Raw genomic sequence first — 21,721 nt, 5'->3', positions numbered from 1 at the left:
TCAGAAGTTCAGGGACTGGGTCCTATTTCACTGCATGTCTCTTTTTACCATCGGTGAGATGGAGGATCAACTTACCACAGATCACGCCACAGCATGTTATGCCACCTGCCGATACCGTCCCAAAGGACGAAAAGCCAGAGCCCACCTCAGATGCAGAGACCGAGCCTGTGTGATGCCATAGCCAGAACCAACACCTGAGCTATGTATCGCCCCGGAGCCAACCAAGTCTGACCAGGTGCGTGAGATGGCAACATTGTCCGTCTGGTTTCCAGCCCTGCCTCCCACTCTCACTTCCTCTGCCTGTTCCGAGTCAGCCAAGGAGGGCATTCTTGAGATGTATGTCAGTCCTGTATTGGCCAGGAAGGCCATGTGTTAAACCCCTGTCTGCACTTCCTCTCATCAGCCTTTTGTCTCCTCCTGTTATGTCTGCTCGATGCTTAATGAATCCGCTTCATGCTAATTGTTTCCAGCTCAACCCTGGAATGTCGACCCATTTGCTCCACCTTGAACCTCCCTTCCCGTTACTCCACCTCGGCCCGTTGACTTGTCGGTTCCACTGTGGCTCCACATGGGACCGTCATCCCTACAGCTCCACCAGGCTTCCTCGTCCCTCCAGCTCCGCCTTGGTCAGTCGTCGCTCACAGACTTCTTGGCCTTCAGCCTGGCTTCGTTCCTCCACCCCTTCGGCTCCGTCGTCCTCTGCCTTCCCTCCAGCTCCAACTCAATCCTCGGGCACACTGGCATCGCCTCAGTTATCCAGCTCCCTGGTTTTGCCTCAGCTGCTTTTCCCAGTGGCTTTCTTGACTTTCTTTCTGGGATTACAGTTGGGGATTTTGTCCAGGCTCTTCCTACCATTTACTGCTCCCTGATTTCTGCCTCCACAGTCTCCTTCCTGGACTCTACCACAGTTTTCACTTGCCTGGCTCTTATGTTTGTCCCGTTTGCCTTAACTACTAAGCTCCCTCACACCCTCCTCTGTTGGACTCTTTGTTTTGATGTTATTATAGTTAAGTCGCATAAACACGCCTTCTTGATGGGGGAAATGTAAGGGATTATCTGGGTTTGTTTCTTTTTTGGGTGGGTTTGTCACATGTTTTAGTTATGTGTCCTAGCTTTCAGTTCATTTCTAAAGTTTTTCATTGTTTGATCAATTTGCACACGTTATTCATGTCTTTGATTGGTTTATTCTGTGTATTAAAGCCCTGTGTTTCTTTCATTTCATTGTCAGTTCTTGTCATGTTTTACCTGGTTGTTCTGTTCAGGTTTCTATTACTGCAATTAGATGTTAATTCATCTTTATTTTGCAACCCAGTGTAAGATTGTAACGCTGTGGTGGCAGTGAAGGCACGAGACGATGATTAAGGTAAACACAAACTTTACTTGTTAAGTTTCAAGCAGGACATACACAACCACAACTGAAATAAACGAGAACCAACAAAGGACTGAACAGAACATGGAGTATAAATACACAAGGTGAATGAGGGAACTAAACAGGCACAGGTGGAAGAAGATTAAACTAATTAGGATAACCAAGAACAGGTGCAGACAGAAAGTACGTAATCGTTACATTACGCCCCCCCTCGAAAAGGCGCGACCTCGCGCCTTGATGACGGGAAAGTTCAGAATGTAGAGAAGAGGTGGAGGCTTCGGTGGAGGGAGTGGAGCTGGTGACGGATGGGGATGAGGAGTCGTCGGTGGAGTTGCCAACCATGGTGGAGCTGACGGTGGGAGGAACCAGGGAGGAGTCTTGGCAGAGGGGGCAGACGGAAACCTGGGACCAATAGGCGGAGGCGGAACCATGGTGAGTGGCGGAAGAACCGGTGGAGCAGAGAGGCTGACGGACAGGGCGACATCGCAGGCTTGGAAGGCTGGCGCTGAGCCGCTGACTCCTGGGACTGAGGTAATGACGAGGACTTGGATGACCGGGGCGACGATGTGGTCAGCGAGGATGGCAGGGAGGTCGGAGGAAGGAAGGAGTCCGATGAAGCTGTAGGGGTGCAGAGTGTAGGTGTAGCTGGAAGTCCGATGTGGAAGCTGGGCGTCGACCTCCGGAGGCTGACCTGAGACGAGGGAGCCCAGCCGAGCCTGCAGAGGCGATGAGGGAGTGGTGAGCCGAGGCAATGATGACGGGCAGACAGGCCGAGGTAGAAGTATGGACCTGGAGGCCTGAGGTGCAGACCTGGAGGCCTGTGGCCTCACGCCAAGCTGGTGGAGGGGAAGTCCGAGGCGCAGAGGATGAGCCGCACGGAGTGAGCGGCGGAGGCAGAGCCGAGGAGCTGGACCACACCAGTGGTGCCAACGGATCCAGGGGACTGGCCGTGACCAGTGATGGAAATGGGATGAGGACAACAGGCACGGATGCGGGCAGAAGACTTCCGGACGGGACCGGCGAAGAATATGAAGACTCAAGGGTGGGGACTTGGGAGGGAATTGGATCCACAGATCACAGGTCTATTAGGTCCAGGTCCACTCCTGGCTCTGAGGTGGACTGACCTGCCTGCGTCGACTCCCGGGCCTTGATGTTCTTCGGCTCTGGTTCCTCCATGATCTCCGTGGGCGCCTCGGACTCGGAGGCTGTGAGGGTGATGCTTCCATTACGGAGGCCCCAGGCCAGGAACCCCAGCCACTTACGGTTCTCAGGGAGGAGAAGGAGTCGCAGTGCTGGTGAGTCCATTTTCTTTTCTCGTTTTTGAGAGGTCGGTTCTTCTGTAACGCTGTGGTGGTAGTGAGAGGCACGAGACGATGATTAAGTTAAACACAAACTTTACTTGTTAAGTTTCAAGCAGGACATACACAACCACAACTGAAATAAACGAGAACCGACAAAGGACTGAACAGAACAGGGAGAATAAATACACAAGGTGAATGAGGAAACTAAACAGGCACAGGTGGAAGAAGATTAAACTAATTAGGATAACCAAGAACAGGAGCAGACAGAAAGTACGTAATCGTTACAAACATATACAATCAGGTTATTGTAGGTTTTTTTTTTCTTTTGATTGTCCTTGAAATTCTTGTTTGTTACATGAACTTTGTTGTTTTCAATATTACATTAAAGTTGGAAAAATATCTGACATGGGTTTACATAGATTCGTTACATAGATTTAAAAAATATATATTTTAATAAAGCTGCAATTTGAAAAGTGGTGTATAGACTTTTGTATACTAGCTGTCCATATGTTTCATATTGCCTGGCATACAGTAATCTATATCCATGCTTTATATCTCCTAGCAACAGTCTTTGCATGGCCTGTAGCAGGTTTAGGGGACCAAGCTGAAAGAAACCCTGATTCAATGGACATGATACAAAATACTAAAAATAGAAAAAAAAGATAAACAGAATACATTTTGTGAGTCACAAGTCTTTTAATGACAGTTTTTAATACTGCCACTTTTTACTGTGATGAATTTGATCCAAACACCAATTTTTGTCCTAATATTAAAATCTATTTCTAATAATACTAGCAAATACATTTATGTTGGAGTTATGTATAGAAGCAATTCGTAAATGTACATGAACTGAGGATGTATATTGCATCAGCCTTCCTAGTTTTTCAGCAGCATTGAGAATGGTGGAATTTAACTATGCAAAATCTATGGTGTAATATGAAATACAATATAGGCTATTTGAAGTTTATTGCAGAACATTTTTATATTTACAAGTATGCATTAGTATTTAGAGTTGAGTTTAGTGAGGCCGACTCGATTACTTCATTTTGATTCAATTTTTTTTTGTTTCATGGGGAAGCGTTCCTCAGGATTATGGGTAGTGTAGTTTTTAACTGCAAATTCAGCTGTTTTTATATATTTATTTTTTAATGAAGCTCTAATGAAGTCACACTGACTTTGTAATGACATTTTAATGAAATCGCACAGACTTATGGCTTCTACCGGAGCATATATCATCAACTAACAATCTCTGCACTCATGGTAGGTCTAGAAAGGTTTCCCTAAACATGTATTTCTCTATGGAGATTCTCTTAATGAGATTCTTACATCCACAACCCTACTGTTGTGTTCCATTAAGTCTTGTTAATTTTTTTTCAAAATATATGAAATATCAGACACTATCTTTTTGCAAGCTAGTTAAAGGGAAGCTAAAATAAAGCCCACTCCACATGATTGTGCCTGTAGCTGAAATACCCCTGTGCAATGCCTCAGGGTAATTGGAAGTAATCGTTCATCCATAAAGGTATTTCTGCATAACGATGAGCAGATGGTGTGCCACTTTGTGGTGAGGAAACTTAAGAATGCTCCAAGTCTAACAGGCAATTACACTCCTCCTATGCACAATTTACTCAGCTGTAAGTATCCCAGTCATGCTCCTCTGAGAGAGGTGGACGAGCCAATTTCACTTCAGATGCTCCAGCAATTAAAGGTGGAAACACTTACAGATATGTGCTATCACACTCGCTGAGGGAGACCACAAGAAAGTGAAAGACTCAAAGAGAGGGCGGAAAAATGAGGGACTGAGAGAGGACGATGTTAAAAGTTAAAATAGTAAAAAGAAATGGATTGTTAGAAGATTTTTTTTAAAGGGTACACAAAAATGGGTTGTGCAGAAATGAAAATGATGTGATCAATTGCTCTTCCTCATGTCGTTCCAACCCTAAGACTTTTACTCCTCTTCGAAACACAAACTGTCTATCTATCTATCTATCAATCTATCTGACCATATGTCCATTTGTTCGCCCAGTCTCCTACCCATCCCTCAATCTGCCATCCATCCAACTCGTGTTAGCTGAACTAATCACCTTAAATAGTCCAATAATAATGTCCCACCATTTAACAAAGTGACATTGGATATTTACAGCTAAGGCACTTAAGTGCTTTTGTTCTCAGCAGGGTAGATTAGTTTAATGCAGTTCACATTCAGCCGCCCACAGCTGCAGTTCCTCAACAGTGACGTTAATTTCCCTGCATGTCACTCAATATATGACTATACACTCCTATGTACTTTACAATACAGCTCAAATGTATTCTGATACAAATCTAATAACCTATTCATCAGTCTGATGTGGTATTTCAAGTCAGCTCTTTTGTCATTTACAGCTCTGCAGTTTGATTGGGAAGAAGATTGAAACGGCAAGAATGAGGCTTATTGTGATCTTTCAAGGTGTCTTTTGAGACCACAGAACACTAAATTCGGTCACAAATGACATCCGAGTCCTGCACATCATCAAGTCCTGTTCTTCCCCAGTGGAGTCATGTGGCGACTTGCTGTCAGAGTGTGTTCAGTGGACTTCCCAGTGTGCGGAGCTCAGTTTAATTGCTCCTTGCCTTCAGCAGAAGGTAGAGAGCACACATTTGATTGGAGTGGAAATGAATGCATCTCTTACGGCTTGTTTGACTTGTATGGACGAGTGTGAAATGAATTCCTCCACCTTGGGAGGAAGCTAATATATCAGTGTGATTATTCTGCTGGATGCAAGGCAGAACAGAATAGAGTGAGTTTTACGGTGTCTTTTTCTGAGTAAAATTCATCCATCCATTCTCCAAACTACTTGTCCTTTGTAAGGTTGCAGGCTGTGTAAAATCTTGTGTAACATTGATTTTATGGCATCACAGAGTTCATGCGGATGTAACTTGCTTTAAGTATGTTTTTTTCCCCACTCTGTTTTGTATGCTAAAGATTCACTGCTGCTTCCCAGATCATCATAAACAATAAATATAATACAATTGTTTAAAAGTATGTACTTTGGAATTATCTGGACTTCATTAAATGATAATGCGTGAAGATGAATCTTAATTAGTTCCCTTTTGTATAGATGGTAAATAATGAAACTGAAAGACTAACACATGTGTATGTTTATAAAATCGCATGATTTATCTGTCAATCAGATGCACAAGTGTAGTTCGTTACTATAGCAACAGTGGGTTCCCGGTGCATTTTCGGTAGAACGAGAGAAAAAAAAAAAGAGTATTTTATTTAAGGGGTCATATAATGGTACATGCACTTTTACAAGTTGATTGTACTGAAATGTGTGTTGGCAGTGTCTGTACACAGCCATCATATAATGATACAAATCCATCCAGTGGTTTTGTTTTAATCTGCTTATATGTTTGTTTTCCCCTGCCTCAAATCGAGCCGTTCCATGCCCCTCCTACGATTGTTCATAGTCGGCGCGGACCGGCGCGGTCATTGTTGATATGCTGGAGCACTGTCTATGAGCAGAATGGCGTCTAAGCGATTGTGGTGTTCGGTTCTTGGGTGTAATAACGAACACAGCAGTAACTTTAAAGTTCCCAAATCCGAACCGCTGAAGACGCAGTGGCTGAGTTTTGTTTATGAAGGGAATATTCCCGACGAGCAACGTGAATGCGCTCATGTTTGCGCAAATCATTTCTCACCAGACTGCTTTTTAAACGAGGGACAATATAAATCAGGTTTTGCTAAGAGGCTGCTACTGAAAAAGGAATCAGTACCAACTATTCGTGTTCCTGCTGGACCTGCTCCAGAAGAACTGAGTGTAACCTTTTATTAAACTTTATAATAATCTTTGCAAATCCCATGCACGCTTCACGATGAATGTGGCTAATGTTTACACTCAGGGTACATTACGGCATGTATTCTATGTAACATTACGACGTTCTCAATATAATTCATAATCCCACGTTTATAATGAAAAACACGTTATAGTTATTGTGTTATTAAAAACTGTGTACGCAGGTGCACAGTTAACATGCTAACACTAAGTTACACCTGGTTTACTTGTATGTTACTGATTAATAAATTAATGTCAAAAAAACAGTTATAACTGCATTAAGATGAATGGTAACACAGGCCCGCAAAATACTGTTTACATTTTGCAAATGCATATGATTCAAGACTATTAATACTCTAATTGATGTTATCTGATCACTTATTTTTGCTTTTGTATAGGCAAGCACATCTGAAGAATGCAACATGTGGCCAGCCAAAATAAACTGTGCACAGTTGGCACCCAGCTGTCAATGAAAACATTACGTCCGCACTACAAAAGCACAGGTTTGCTGATCCAGATCATTTATAGTGTTAAGTCATATATTTTTTTTTTTTTTTTTTTTTTGTATTGTAATAATATTAATTTATTTATTTTTTTATTTAATATTAGTCCACAGTATTAAAATGTCAACTATTATATAACAGGCACACAGACAACTATGGTATACCCAGATATTGGTGTTGGCCAGTCAATACCACTGCTATCATCAACACCAATAAAGAGGCCAAATAAGAGATCTCGCTTGGAGCTAGAGGAGGAAGAGGACGACACTTCTGGAGCCTGCTCAAGTTTGAATGTGGAAGAGCCTATGGATACCACATATGATCCAGCTAACTATGTCACAACATTGACTGAGCCAACAAATGTGACGTAAGTTACGACAATTTTTTTTTTAATGTTTCAATCAGTTCAATTATATAAATTTTTATTTTATTTTATGTGGAATTTGGAAATTATTTAAGTAACTCTTTATTATTCTAATAGATTTGAGTCTTCAAAACCAGTTCACAAGACAACGACTTACATTGTTTATGACAACTTCCAGCTGCAGCTCTTTGAGCAATGCCCTGTGTGTCAACGTGTAATGTACAGAGAAAAGTATTTGGCACATTCCTCTCTGTGGAACAATGCTGCCCACACTGTGACTTCTTCAGAAAATGGACTAGTCAGCCAATGATACAAAGCACTCCTGCAGGGAACCTCCAGCTTTCTGTTGCAGTGTATGCCAATGGTGCCTCTTTCTTCAAAGTTAAAAAGGTAGATTAGTGAGGATTTTACTGTCCAGCCTATAATTTACTATTGCAAGTATTATCACAAAGATCAACCTTGAACAAAAATAAATGAACATACTGTCCATGAAGTCATGCTAAATGAAGGAATCTTCTTTTCTGACTTTAGATTTTCCAGGCAATGAATCTGAAAATGATCCACTACACCACCTTTCGAATTCTGCACGGAGGTACATACAGCCTGCAATAGTACATAGCTGGAAGACGGCACAGGATGGCATGTTGCAGCGGCTCAGACAGCAGCAGAACATTGTCCTGGGCGGAGACATGAGGGCAGATTCACCAGGTACTAAATGCTGCAAAACTGTGTCAGTTTACATATTACTGTGAAAGCAAAACATACAGAGGTATAATAATAAATAATAAATACCAAATGTCATACAAAGTAAACAATAATTTTCTACGTAAAGGTCATTCAGCCAAGTTTGGAAGTTATTCAGTGATGGACTTAAGTACCAGCACTATTATTGATGTGCAGCTAGTTCAGGTGAGTCTAACATTACAGATGTATGCAAGATGTAATGCATATGCAATGTGATAAAGTAAATCTACAGAAAAAAAGGCACAGGGATTTTTTTACTATGTGTATATATTCGCTAACATAACAGGCATTGACAATTGCCATGTATGCCCTTTATTTTGTAATCAGAGTAATGAAGTTGGAGGGAGCAACAACATGGAGAAAGAGGGTCTGAGGAGGAGCCTTGATCTCTTTAGGGCACACAATGTGACTTTTGACAGCATTGTTACAGACCGGCACCCTCAAATACAAAAATACCTGCGGGAGGCCAACATCACTCAGTATTATGATGTATGGCACATTGAAAAAGGTATTCGCTCCTGTCTGAGTATTTGTTGTTTATGTTCCTAATGACTGTCATAGTCTCACAGACTGGATATATTTTAAACAGATCAGTAAAATAGTATTACAAAACATTGATACAAAATCATACCTTTTACCATAACTTAGGCCTAATTTTAATTATATTGTGTTCAGTAAACACACTGTATCTTTATGCATGACTGAATGAAAGTTTGTTTGTTTATATTAATAGGAGTATCAAAGAAACTGCTGAAGATTGCTCAGAAGAAAGACAGTGAAGAACTGCAGAAGTGGCATCGCAGTATAAAAAACCACATATATTGGACAGCGGCTTCTTCTTCTTCAGGGCCAGAGCGAGTGGCAAAGTGGACATCAATTCTAAATCATATCCAAGACAGGCACACACATGATGATCCCGTTTACCCACAGTGTTTGCATCCGCAACGCAATACAACGGACAAAAGCAAGTGGTTGAGAGCAGGTGTGTTTTCCCTAATAGCAGTGTCAATATAACTCATGTGTCTATGTGCATAGTACGACATACATAATATATACACTCACCGGCCACTTTATTAGGTACACCTGTCCAACTGCTCGTTAACACTTAATTTCTAAGCAGCCAATCACATGGCGGCAACTCAGTGCATTTAGGCATGTAGACATGGTCAAGACAATCTCCTGCAGTTCAAACCGAGCATCAGTATGGGGAAGAAAGTTGATTTGAGTGACTTTGAACGTGGCATGATTGTTGGTGCCAGAAGGGCTGGTCTGAGTATTTCAGAAACTGCTAATCTACTGGGATTTTCACGCACAACCATCTCTAGGGTTTACAGAGAATGGTCCGAAAAAGAAAAAACATCCAGTGAGCGGCAGTTCTGTGGGCGGAAATGCCTTGTTGATGCCAGAGGTCAGAGGAGAATGGCCAGACTGGTTCGAGCTGATAGAAGGGCAACAGTGACTGAAATAACCACTCGTTACAACCGAGGTATGCAGCAAAGCATTTGTGAAGCCACAACACGCACAACCTTGAGGCGGATGGGCTACAACAGCAGAAGACTCCACCGGGTACCACTCATCTCCACTACAAATAGGAAAAAGAGGCTACAATTTGCAAGAGCTCACCAAAATTGAACAGTTGAAGACTGGAAAAATGTTGCCTGGTCTGATGAGTCTCAATTTCTGTTGAGACATTCAGATGTTAGAGTCAGAATTTGGCGTAAACAGAATGAGAACATGGAACCATCATGCCTTGTTACCACTGTGCAGGCTGCTGGTGGTGGTGTAATGGTGTGGGGGATGTTTTCCTGGCACACTTTAGGCCCCTTAGTGCCAATTGGGCATCGTTTAAATGCCACGGCCTACCTGAGCATTGTTTCTGACCATGTCCATCCCTTTATGGCCACCATGTACCCATCCTCTGATGGCTACTTCCACCATGTCACAAAGCTCTAATCATTTCAAATTGGTTTCTTGAACATGACAATGAGTTCACTGTACAAAAATGGCCTCCACAGTCACCAGATCTCAACCCAATAGAGCATCTTTGGGATGTGGTGGAACGGGAGATTCGCATCATGGATGTGCAGCCGACAAATCTGCGGCAACTGTGTGATGCCATCATGTCAATATGGACCAAACTCCCTGAGGAATGCTTCCAGCACCTTGTTGAATCTATGCCACGAAGAATTGAGGCAGTTCTGAAGGCAAAAGGGGGTCCAACCCGTTACTAGCATGGGGTACCTAATAAAGTGGCCGGTGAGTGTATATATCTAAAAAAAATAATCTTAATTTATGTAATGAAAAAAAATATATTGTATTTAAATATAAAGTTGAATAAGTTCCACTTTCCCAACAGGAACAACTGCTTTCTCTCGATTAGAGAAGATCCTCAGAAACAAGAGGATTCTGAAGGATGTTGAAAAACTGAGCCCTCACCATCAGACCTCAGCCCTGGAGGCGTTCCACAGCGTAATTCTGCGCTTTGCGCCAAAGAATGTTGTCTTTTCTTTTCTGGGAATGTTATGCAGGTAACTCCATATAATTGGGAATGTTGTTTTTAGACTTTTTCAAATACGCAAGTGTGCCCTAAGTAATGTTTAACCATTATTTCTTCTCTATACTCTACCTGGCAGCCCTACATTTTAATGAGAATGCTGGGCGTCCCCAAGCCATGACAGCAGCTGGAGAGCCACTATTTAAGGTGGTTTTCCCAAAATACAAGAAAGGACAATGCTCTGCAAAACCTGTGAAAGTAGAACCAACCTTTCGTGAGTGTTACAACTTTTATTCAAATGCAAAATAGTCATTGTATGTACAGACATAATATCAGAAGCTAAACATAATTTGTAGCATTTTTTCTTTTTATTTTACAAAAAAAGACAGTATTATATACAAAACCATTTAACCACAACACTAAGTGAGCAACACAACTTCAGACTAAACTGAAAAGATCAAAACAATTTTTTTATTTTTTACAGAGTATGTGGACAACTTGTTGCAACTTATCTTTGAGAACATTGCTGTGGACCCAACTCCTTATATGGACGATATCCTGAAGATCTCCATACCTGAGGATCTCACATCCCAGTTTGACAAACCAGACAAACATGAAGTGATAGACAGCTACGTGTCTACGAACCCTACATATTGTCCTTGAGCATTAGGGAACTCTGCCCTTATTCGTCGCACCACACAGGAGGGCAGCACAACCCGGATTCTCGAGCCCAGAATGCCCCAACACCAGCTGACGAAACTTCGGTATGCCAAAAACCTGTAACGGCTGAGAAAATGAAAACATTTTTACGTATAATTTGTCATAATTTCATCTATTTATCTATCTTTTTTTTTTTTTTTTTTTTTTTTTTTTATTACATACATCTTTGGATTTCAGTAAAACCGTATTTCTGTCAATAAATGTTAATCCAAAAACTTTTGTGTCTATTCATTAATTGGTATTTCATGCTTATGGTATGTTATGTGGTTATTAAAAATTACACTACAATTGATCAGTTACCTATAGTGAATTTTATGTTTTGCACTGCAGTCGCTTATGTTACAATAGAACATTATGACTGAAATGAATCAAAACACAACTTACGCTGCCATTCCCCTTAAACCTAAAGGCCCATAATCTGCTCGGTAGATGTTTAATGCATTCTGAAGCGAAAAGAAATTTAAACACACGGGTTCCCGGCCTGGATGATCAACCATACATTGAGGTGGATTTTCCAGCTGCTGTAATCTTCTTAAAACCTACAAATTATGAATATGGTAACTGCGCTGAGATTTTTACAAGAAGATTGTAATAGTAAATTTACAATTTAGGAAAAGTACTGTACCTGTGGTATCTCCCTGCAGCATATATTCTCAGCCTCTGTAGGCATTTGCCCACAAAATCCACACAGACACCTGAAACAGGAATATCAATGCAGTTACAATACTATAGATGTACTTAAAAGTTTTCTTAAATTTTCGTACTGCACTAAACATAAACATACAACAAATTATTAGGTATCCTGGCTTCAACTACTGCTAGAATCATTACTGACATGACCTCATGTCAGTTTCAGTCACGATAGTTGTACCTAACACTGAGATAACGTCACGCATCACTGACAAGCCTACATTAAAAAAAAAAAAAAAAAAAGTTTTTCAACATAAATCTGTCAACGAACTAACCTATAACTTACATTAGTAACGTTAAACACATATGCTGCGTCCCAATTCGCCTACTTATACTACGCCCTAAAAGTATGTACTCTTTTTGTGAAGAAAAAGTACATACTTTTGAGTGTGTAGCAAAAGAGTAGGCAAGCTTTGGGACATACTACTTCGTCATCTTTAACGGACAGATCTGTCACGTGCATCCTATCACCGTAAACTGCCCTGTCAATCATCTCGTCACAGTTAAAATCCTCCATTCAATTTAATATAACTTCTTACCATTTCGGAGAGAATTGTTGTCGCACGTTCATCTGCCAGTCATGGATCTTTCATGCGGAGACTCTCCTCATGTGTTTGGAATTTGAATATAAGGCATTTAAAAGTTAATGGCTAAACGTATCTTTGCAAAAGTTCACAATGCTGCTGCAGATGCAATATAATGTGGACAACATTGAATAAATACATTTTCGTCAGGTTAGATACTGATAATTAATCACTCAAACCCCTTTATCTAAACCTCTCTACATAACCGTCGGACTCGCGCGTCCTCCATGTCTGTAGTTTTTGAACACTTTTCATTCGTGTTTGTAGTTCTAACCGAATCCTCGTCCAACGCGCGATGGGTTGTGGGCAATATCAGCCGTTAGAGTGCGCATCGATCTGCACTTCGGATTCTGACCGGATATAGTAGACCATCCGGGTCTCTTTGGGACACTCATTTCAACATACTACGATTTGGGACGTACTAATTCTATTTTCGAATACTATTTAGGACGGATAGTATGCGAATTGGGACGCAGCAATAGCGTTTGTATCTCACAACTTTAACGTTACCCTGCCAGTACATACAAAAATAGATCAAAGTGACATTGTTAACCAACCATTCAGAAACGTCCTGTTCGAGCCTTAATTGTCGAACTTCTTCGGGGCCGTCATCTTGTTCCGGGTCCGACTCCGGTTCAAATTGATATCATGGTTGCACAGATGTGCCCTCGGAGACTCCAGCTGCCATTCTTTCGCCAAAATACACCATCAACTGTTGTCAAGGCAACACTCGACGTGCGTAGTATCAAAAACGCCCCGCAGAACAGAGGGGCGGGGTGAGCAAAGCTCATTATCATTTAAAGGCATATGCACTGAAACGGCCTGCTGAAAACAGAGCTGTTTTTGAGCAGGTAAAATGAGTGTTTTCTTAAAATACTAATGAGAAATTTTAATAAAAGTATATTACAAAGTTTTCATTTAGACCCTAAAGATTCATATTAACTTGTACAAGAATGGCATTATATGACCCCTTTATTTAACATTTTAACCCGTACCCTACTTTATTGTTTAATGGCACTTTTTTATTCATACTATTTTAATCCCACATTGCTTTGATCAGACCTCTCCCTTACCGTTCTTTGCCTTTGCCCTTCTTATAAAACATTCAAATGATCTCATGTGGACTTACTTTTCAGAATTAGTAATAAAACAATCGCTCTTGGCAACAGCTAGTGTGTTTGCTTAGCTTAGTGTCAAACGCAACCATTTCTGAGATTAATATCACGTCTTGCTCCAAAATCACTACATGTCAGTCATGTTTGAAATTCTTCTGTAGTTCCATGTTGCTTCTTGACACAGAGTGAGACATAAAATATATAATTTCACAAAAATGCTATAATCTTGACACAGGCTATGTCGATCAACGTGATCACACGAGTCGACTCTGCTTTTCTATGCTGTGCGAACAAAAAATGCATTATGGATGCTTGCTCAGGTGGTTGCTGGGGGTTATTTTTTCCATCAGCTTGAGACGTGATCGTATTTGTTAGTCACACATAATTGGGTACATATTGGCTCAGGCACATGGTTGGTTTAGGTCAATAGTTAAATAAACCTAAGAGTTTAGCACACAGGTACACATTATTAAAGTCACTATTAAATGCCTTTGGGCTTCGGTAGCCCATATACACTAGATTTGAAGCCATTTGGCAATGCAGTTTTAGGCACACATAGATAGCAAACGTGTGACTCTCATGGCTGTCTGGAGAAGGAGCAGGACATGTCTTGGCAATAGTTCTGCTTGTTTTGGGGGGACATGGTGTCCTATTGTTTTGCTATTGTCTATGTGCCAGGATTATGTATGTCTATTTCAGTTGTTGTTTTTAACTCTTTCCCCACCATACTTACATAATTTTCTGGCTTTCTGTGTTTTCACTGTTATACTGTAGGGGGCGCTATTGCACATCTTCTGAAAGAGTACAGAATCTCCAGATCACAACACAGGCGAAAAAGAAGCAGAAACCAGCGATAGCATATGTAAGCATGTAAAATAACGCGATCATCAACATTAAACATCATATAAATCAAAACTGCATAGTGTTACAGAGTGAAATGTCGACCCTGGTGAGTTATAGGACTACGAAGCTTTGGGGGTGTTAATAGACTCGATCTACTTCATCTGTGTTTTGATCATTTTCGGAATCCGATCTGGATGTAGTCTTTGACGACAACTTGATTTTCTCAGCTTTTTGCTCAAAATGTTGCTTTTTTAATGAAACTTACTCACATACAAGTGTTCTTTATTTATTTTTGATATTTAAAATGAATGATATTTGATATTTATTTATTTTTATATTTTTTCAAGCAGAGGGTTTGTTCTTTCTTTTGATATTGCATGTTCAAAAATTCATACAACAACAACATATTCTCGGGGGCCATGAAACTTTTGTGAAAATGATCAAAAATGCTGCCGCTAGCTGGCAACTTCTCAAAACCGCTGGCGGGGAAAGAGTTGGAAACTTTTCTCAGTTGGGACACTTTTTCAAAACTCTTCACACAGTTCTCCAAACTATATGGCACAGCAGTTAATTTCATATTCAAAATGCTTCATTAAATGGCTGGTCGATGCAGCTAAAAAGTTTATCACAAGTATCATATAATTTGTTATTGATAATTATTGAAAGAAAATTATAACCTTTTTAAAACAAAGACCAGTAAAAAAGGTTTAAATTTAGCCTAACCATTGTATTTTTAATTTGCCCAATTTATTAAGGCAAACAACAAATAATGTTCGTTTTAAGTCAAAACCAAGCCAGTCGATTTGGTCAGTCATACTTTTAAATACATATTAGCTTTCTATAGTAAACAAAACATTTACACTCATTGTGCCATTCAAGTGGTTACTGGTTACATAGAGCAGCAAGCAAGCGCGAGGTTGTCATGGCAACCAGATACGTTGTACGCAAATTACTTGCGCTACATCTATTTTTGCAGAGCTAGAAAATAATGCACTATAAATCAACAGAATCTCAAAGTAGGCTTTTATTAAGCAAATCAAGGAGGGAACTACTCACACACTGCTTTAAAACAGATATATGTTGGGCAGATTAAACTGACATAAAGTTGGCTTCACATGGACATTTGATATTCGCAAATTTAGGTAGGGACCATCTCTAAAGTTACAACATTACACGTTTCTAACTTCAATAGCATTTGATGTTAATGACTTTGTTTTATATTGTCTGCTTTATTATTTTCATAGTCTTTATGCGATTTATTTATTGTTTATTTTTGGATATGTTTGTATGGTGTTTAATTTGTGTTATGGTAACGGAGATCTTTTATTTTGACGTTCACTCGCATGAGTGGATTTCTCGATATTGCGCGTGTGCTCCAAACATTTCAGGAACGAGACCCAGACAGACATTGGTCATGGCGTCAAAGGTTAAAGGTTTGCAAGGATTTAAAAGGGATTAAGCTCCTGGTTTACATGGAGAACAAGGTACGGTTATAGACTTCCTGTTCTCATTATGTTGCTGTTTTGACTTGTTTTCTTTGTATCAAGATTACTTGTTTGTTGTTGTTTTGTATTATGTTTAGGTATGTTTAAGTCATTACTTATTTGGTTTTGATGCATGTAAACTTATTTCAAGGTTTATTCATTTTGGTGTTTTCTTTTATCTTTTGTTCAAGCTCTTACGTTGATTATCAACGATGGTGGTGTAGGCTACTATGACGGACATTCAAATAATGACAGTGGGAATCACCAGTCAAAGAGTCTTAAGCCAGGCAAGCAAGCTACATTGGAAGATAATTACTAAGTGATAAAACCAACTTTAAAGTGTTCATGTAGGTGTCAGGTATGATACACATTTTAGATAGTTTATTTTATTAAATATCAACAATGTCATATCTAAATAGCACTATGTATTTCACTTACTGCTCATATAGAATATTAGCATTTGAAGAGAATGACTTAAGTCACAAAACCAACTGAAAAGTTTTCATTAAAGTTTATATCAACATCAAACCAACTTACCAGTCAATCAATAGCAGGCACAAACACTTCATATTCAGTCAATTTTACTGAAAATGCCAGATTAAGCAGTTTGTATTCTAAAATCTATGTTTAAGTTATCTTCTGTGTATATTAAAACAAACATTTGAGTGTGAATGGTCCTCTTAATTCAGGAAGTTCCTGACACAAATGTCCGTGAACAGATTCGGGATCAAGCTTCATCTCGCTTTATTTTGGTTGGGTCAAGATTTCCCTGCAGTTGTTGTACGTTGTAAAAACCGCTGTATATCTACACTACAGGCAAGCAGGCTATAGGCTTTTATCTGCCAAAATGCAGATTCGTCACGCACAACTTCTTACGCAAATGAGATTAGGGAGGCATTAGGACGTTTTTAAATAACAATTTAAAATGTATTAAAATAACTACATTATATCGAGGGGTGAGATCCAGAGGGGCGTAAGTGACATTTATTTTCGTGACAACTTTACAGGAGGGCCAAAAAAAACATAATCAGACTTAGTGTGTATTTAAATATCTTATAATTATAATAAAAATGTGTACACACATATACTTATTGAACATTATTTTAACATTTATTCAGAAAAAAAAATTAACTGGCACCAATGTTGCATTCCACTTCGTATAGCATAGCCTATACATGTGCGCATCTGTTGACAATTTTAACAAAGCACATTAATGAGTTTAAAAGAAATAACAATCTATTGTTATAAAATAAATGATCACATAAAAAGTCCTTACATCATATTAGTTAATTTAATGATTAATTTGACTAAAATAGTAATCCAGCCACTCAACAGTTTGGGTGATTGAAAAGGCTTTTTCCGATTTTTTGCAATAATAAAACAAATATGATCGCAAATACCATTAACTGAATGATACTTAAGTGATGAATTGCATAACTAGGCCTAATTATTATTAACATCTAGCATAATTAATAACATTTTGCCATAATACCAACTGAAAGTAGGCTCCATAACAGTGTAGCTTACTGAATATTGAGGACGTGACATACCAAAAACAATGTGTGTCATAAAGATAATTTCAGATGGATTTGTATATGAGATGGTACTCTTAATCTTACAGCTTGCTAAATATAATTTCTTATTTCTATTTTTTGATTTTGGATTGAAACGTCAATGTTTTGTGTGTTTCATTTGAGAACATTTAGCTCCAGAAAAAGTTCCCATTGCAAATAATGAATTCTATACTATGTGAAAAATACCTGCTGAAAACAAAAAAATTATAGATCATGAAATCAAACAAACCAAAATTAAATAGGAACTGGATTAAATTTGTGGATCGTTGTGTTTCTTTTGATGAAACCCAGAGCCAAATCGTTCAAGTCGGTCATTCCGATGAGATCTCGCTCAATGACACGAATATTTAGTTGACCTTTGCTCATCTTCACAGTTTATCTCACGACCATGATGCATGCTAGTAGGAAATGGCTGTAAACCACTCATTGCCTGTAGCACTAGGGATTTGTCCAAACAGGTTTAATTAATCTCTGAAAAGAATTGGCAGTTTGTTTTGGTTCTTATGAAGGTTAGAACTAAGGCAAATTAGATGGAAGAAAGTTGGCCTGTTCTATTAAATTATTTTTATTGACTTAATTAGAATACCAAATAATGCAGGTGATTGTATATAATGGAGCTGCGTATGTTTTGGATGTGCATTTCACCATTATATTTGCTCAAAGTAAATAAAATTTAAACCTAACTGTTAGTTGTGTGCTTAAATAGGTACACTGTAAAAATGATATGATCAATAAGTTATGACAACATATGTTTTTGCATTGCTTTAACTTATATATTTTATATAATCTAAACAAAATTCAACAGTTTTTTTTTTGTTTAATGTTTAACAGTTTAATGTAATTTAAGTTGAAATGACTTAAACATCCAAGTTGATTGTACTTAAATTTAAGGCAGCAACTTTTTTTTTACAGTGTAATTGGCATGAAATACTTTTGTAAAGTTGATCTGTCATGCATGATTATGCAAAGTATTTAATGTTTTTTAAGAGACTGCACTGAATATTTGTTCTTTTAAAAAATGCATTTATCACATGGCAGGTTCATCTAATATGAAGTATGAAAATGTGTGATTTAAAGATGGTGGATACACTTTCCAAAATGTGAAATGTGAAAAGCCGATATTTTCAATATGCAAAAGTCATAGACATCAATAGAAGCACATGCCAACAATATCTTCATTCTTTACAATAACACAAAGTTATTTACGAATGCTGGTTTAATGGATATTGCTCATGTGAATTACTGGCAAGACTTAACAAGTAGAAATTTCCCGGCAGCATTAGCGATAGAAAGCTCCAGCATGGTGTATGACTGCAGTATGGAAGATAAAGGTTTATTGGAAGACATGAGGTTTCACATGGAATCATTGACTATTTGAAGTCGGAGCTCAGGGCTACAGATCTTCTCTGCCTTGAGCTCCTCACACTCTCATTTATTTATGTATCCATCCATTTTTCCCCTGCAGAGATCCAAGAGCCCTGTGTCACCTACAGAGTGCTGAAATAAACAACCAGCTACCGGCATCACAGACAGATACATAAAGACAGCCATAAAAACAGCAAGGGTGCAAAGAACCAGGCAGGCGGCCGCTGTCTCTCAAATCCCCCAGGATTCAATAGTTATGAAAACTGACAAAACCATCTGTGATTTAAATAGAAGGCAAAACCTAATCTATTTTCTTGCAAATGTGCAATTATTCAAGATTCCTCTTTTTCCTCCTCTCACAACGCTGTGGCATCTTTCTTGTAATATGAACACGTCTCCCTTGGGTAGCTGCATAATTGGACCTAATGAAACATTCATATGGCAAACGTCTTTTAGTATTTTAGAAACAGCGGTGAACAACTACATTTAAGTGCAAAGCTGGTAACATAATTGTCATTCAGTTTAGTAGATACCATGAAGTCAAAGTGATTATCATCTGAAAAATCCACATATTTTGCTCAAAATAAGCATGCCTGCAAGGATTGAGCAAATTAAGATGTTAACACTTTTATTGATCCTCAAAGCGCAATGGCAATTCAGAAGAGTTAAATTCCAGAAAGACAACTGACTTTTTTTTGTGTGTGTGAAGAAAAGCTTTGAAGAAAAGAGCAGCTCTTCTGTGTCTGAGTTTCTGTTATAAGCAGGTTTCTCAGATGATACCGCTGCTGCATCATCACTGTCAGATATCCCAGGATTCCTCATGTTCTGAATGATAGAGGAGTGAACAATGAATTCCACATGCACTGAATTAAACAATGTAATTAAAATGTACTTACAATATTTAAGTTTGATTTAGTGTTGTCAAAAGTACTGACTTCGGTACCAAGTTGGTACTGAAATGTAAAAAATATGACGATACCAGCATTTTCCTCTAGCATGAGAAGGATTCAATACTAATGCAATACTAGAAATTGCACCTCCGCCCAAGTAGCAGTGTTTCGCCTTCTGAGAATATAGTTCCCAGTATGTATACGGTTAAAAGATGGCTGTGTCTCATATGTTTGTTATTTAGCGTCATTTTATCAAGAAGTGACGGTAATGTTCTCTTCGGCTCACTGGATGGAAACGGTGCTTTATTGGCAAATGTTTTATGCGATATTCCAGTTTTGCGCATTAGTTAAATTCGCAACATAGCTACTGACTGATGGGCTGATGGTCACAACCTCCAGTCTTCAAACTGAAAAGGTTTTTTGAAAAATGTCTTCAATTACATTTCATCGACTAACTCAAGCCTCTCCTTTTCTAACATGTCCTGGTTTTCTCCAACATGATGTGTCTTTTCACATTTGTGGCTGGTGCTGCATTGGTCGGTAGCTTCTTCTTCAATCTGTTTGCTTCCAATTCTGGATATGTATATTTTTGTGATTTCAGCTTGGCACGGAAATTGTGCATCTTGTATGTTGCTGCCACCCATGCATCCCTGCAAAGGACTCAGGCTCCTTGAGGCATGGAAACAACTCAACAAGGGCTTCAGCCACTGAAGATATTTGCATACTTGAAGGGTAGGCTGTGTAAGAGAATATAGCTTTGGCAAGGTCTTGCATTGTTGCAGTTTAAACACTTGCATCATGACAGTGTGTTCCAGAGTCATAATATGACTTGTTTTCCTCTGCAGTGAGAAGTTCAATGTCACAAGAAAACTTTGGCACCTGAAACAGCACTGGCCATGGAGCAGAGCGATATGACTCAGGGAGAAAAACAGTGTCTTGTGAGCTTGAAGGTTCACCATCTGCAAGAGAGCTGTACACTTCACCGTCATCCACAGCGTGGGTGTACAAGGTACTCATGTAGAGGACATCCTGATTCATCTAGTGGATCAAGTCAAGGGTGATCAAAGGCTCTTTTCTGACTAATTTCATGGTGGCCTTGTCTTCCAAGGTAAGCAGTTGAAGTGATGGTAAAAAAATTGGTTCCCAAAGCTTTTGTCTTCATAGAGTATTCCAAATTCCCCTTGTAAATTAAATGTTTGAACAATTTTAGATACAAGATCTTCCACTTTATTTGGAATTCCTGATGGAAGCATTAATTTTCGGACATTGTTATCTTCAATGGTGACTTGCAACTGGACCAACATTTTATTGTGGCAGTATGTGTTCAGCTGGAAGAAAGAAAAGAGAAGAGATAGCAGTTTGTTAAATTTTTACAAGCTTACTTGGCACACCCACACGATTGATAAGGCATGAATAATTCAACTGAAGTGTAAAACCTACTCCCATATGCAAATGAAATGTTTCAGGGACACCATTCGACCATCTATTGTATTGTATGCAGCCAAGGGGTATACATCTTTCAATTCCGAATACTGAAGGAATTCAGTATTTCCTGTGGACTCTATTTTAAAGTTCCTTAGGTGCTCATTGTAACACCCACTTAGCAACATTAAAACAAAGACAGGATTTTCATGTACATTATTTGGGGTATTTCTCCAAAGTCAGGCAACCCTCCTGTCGATCCTAAAGGCAACAACATTCCAACACAATAGTTAGTGCCTAAAATGGTGACCTTGTTTGTCATGTAAACAACTGCTGCCCTGGGAAATTGCCACAGAGAGACACATTGGACACAGAGAGTTTTGGCCTTAGAATGTTAGCATCATGGACTTGATCTGAAGTCATTGATTGGTGTTTTCTTGACAT

The sequence above is a fragment of the Rhinichthys klamathensis genome, unplaced genomic scaffold (assembly GCF_029890125.1).
Source record: "Rhinichthys klamathensis goyatoka isolate OS25496 unplaced genomic scaffold, OSU_Roscu_1.1 h1tg000004l_1, whole genome shotgun sequence".
NCBI lineage: Eukaryota > Metazoa > Chordata > Actinopteri > Cypriniformes > Leuciscidae > Rhinichthys > Rhinichthys klamathensis.
Note: the sequence above shows the minus strand (reverse complement) of the source record.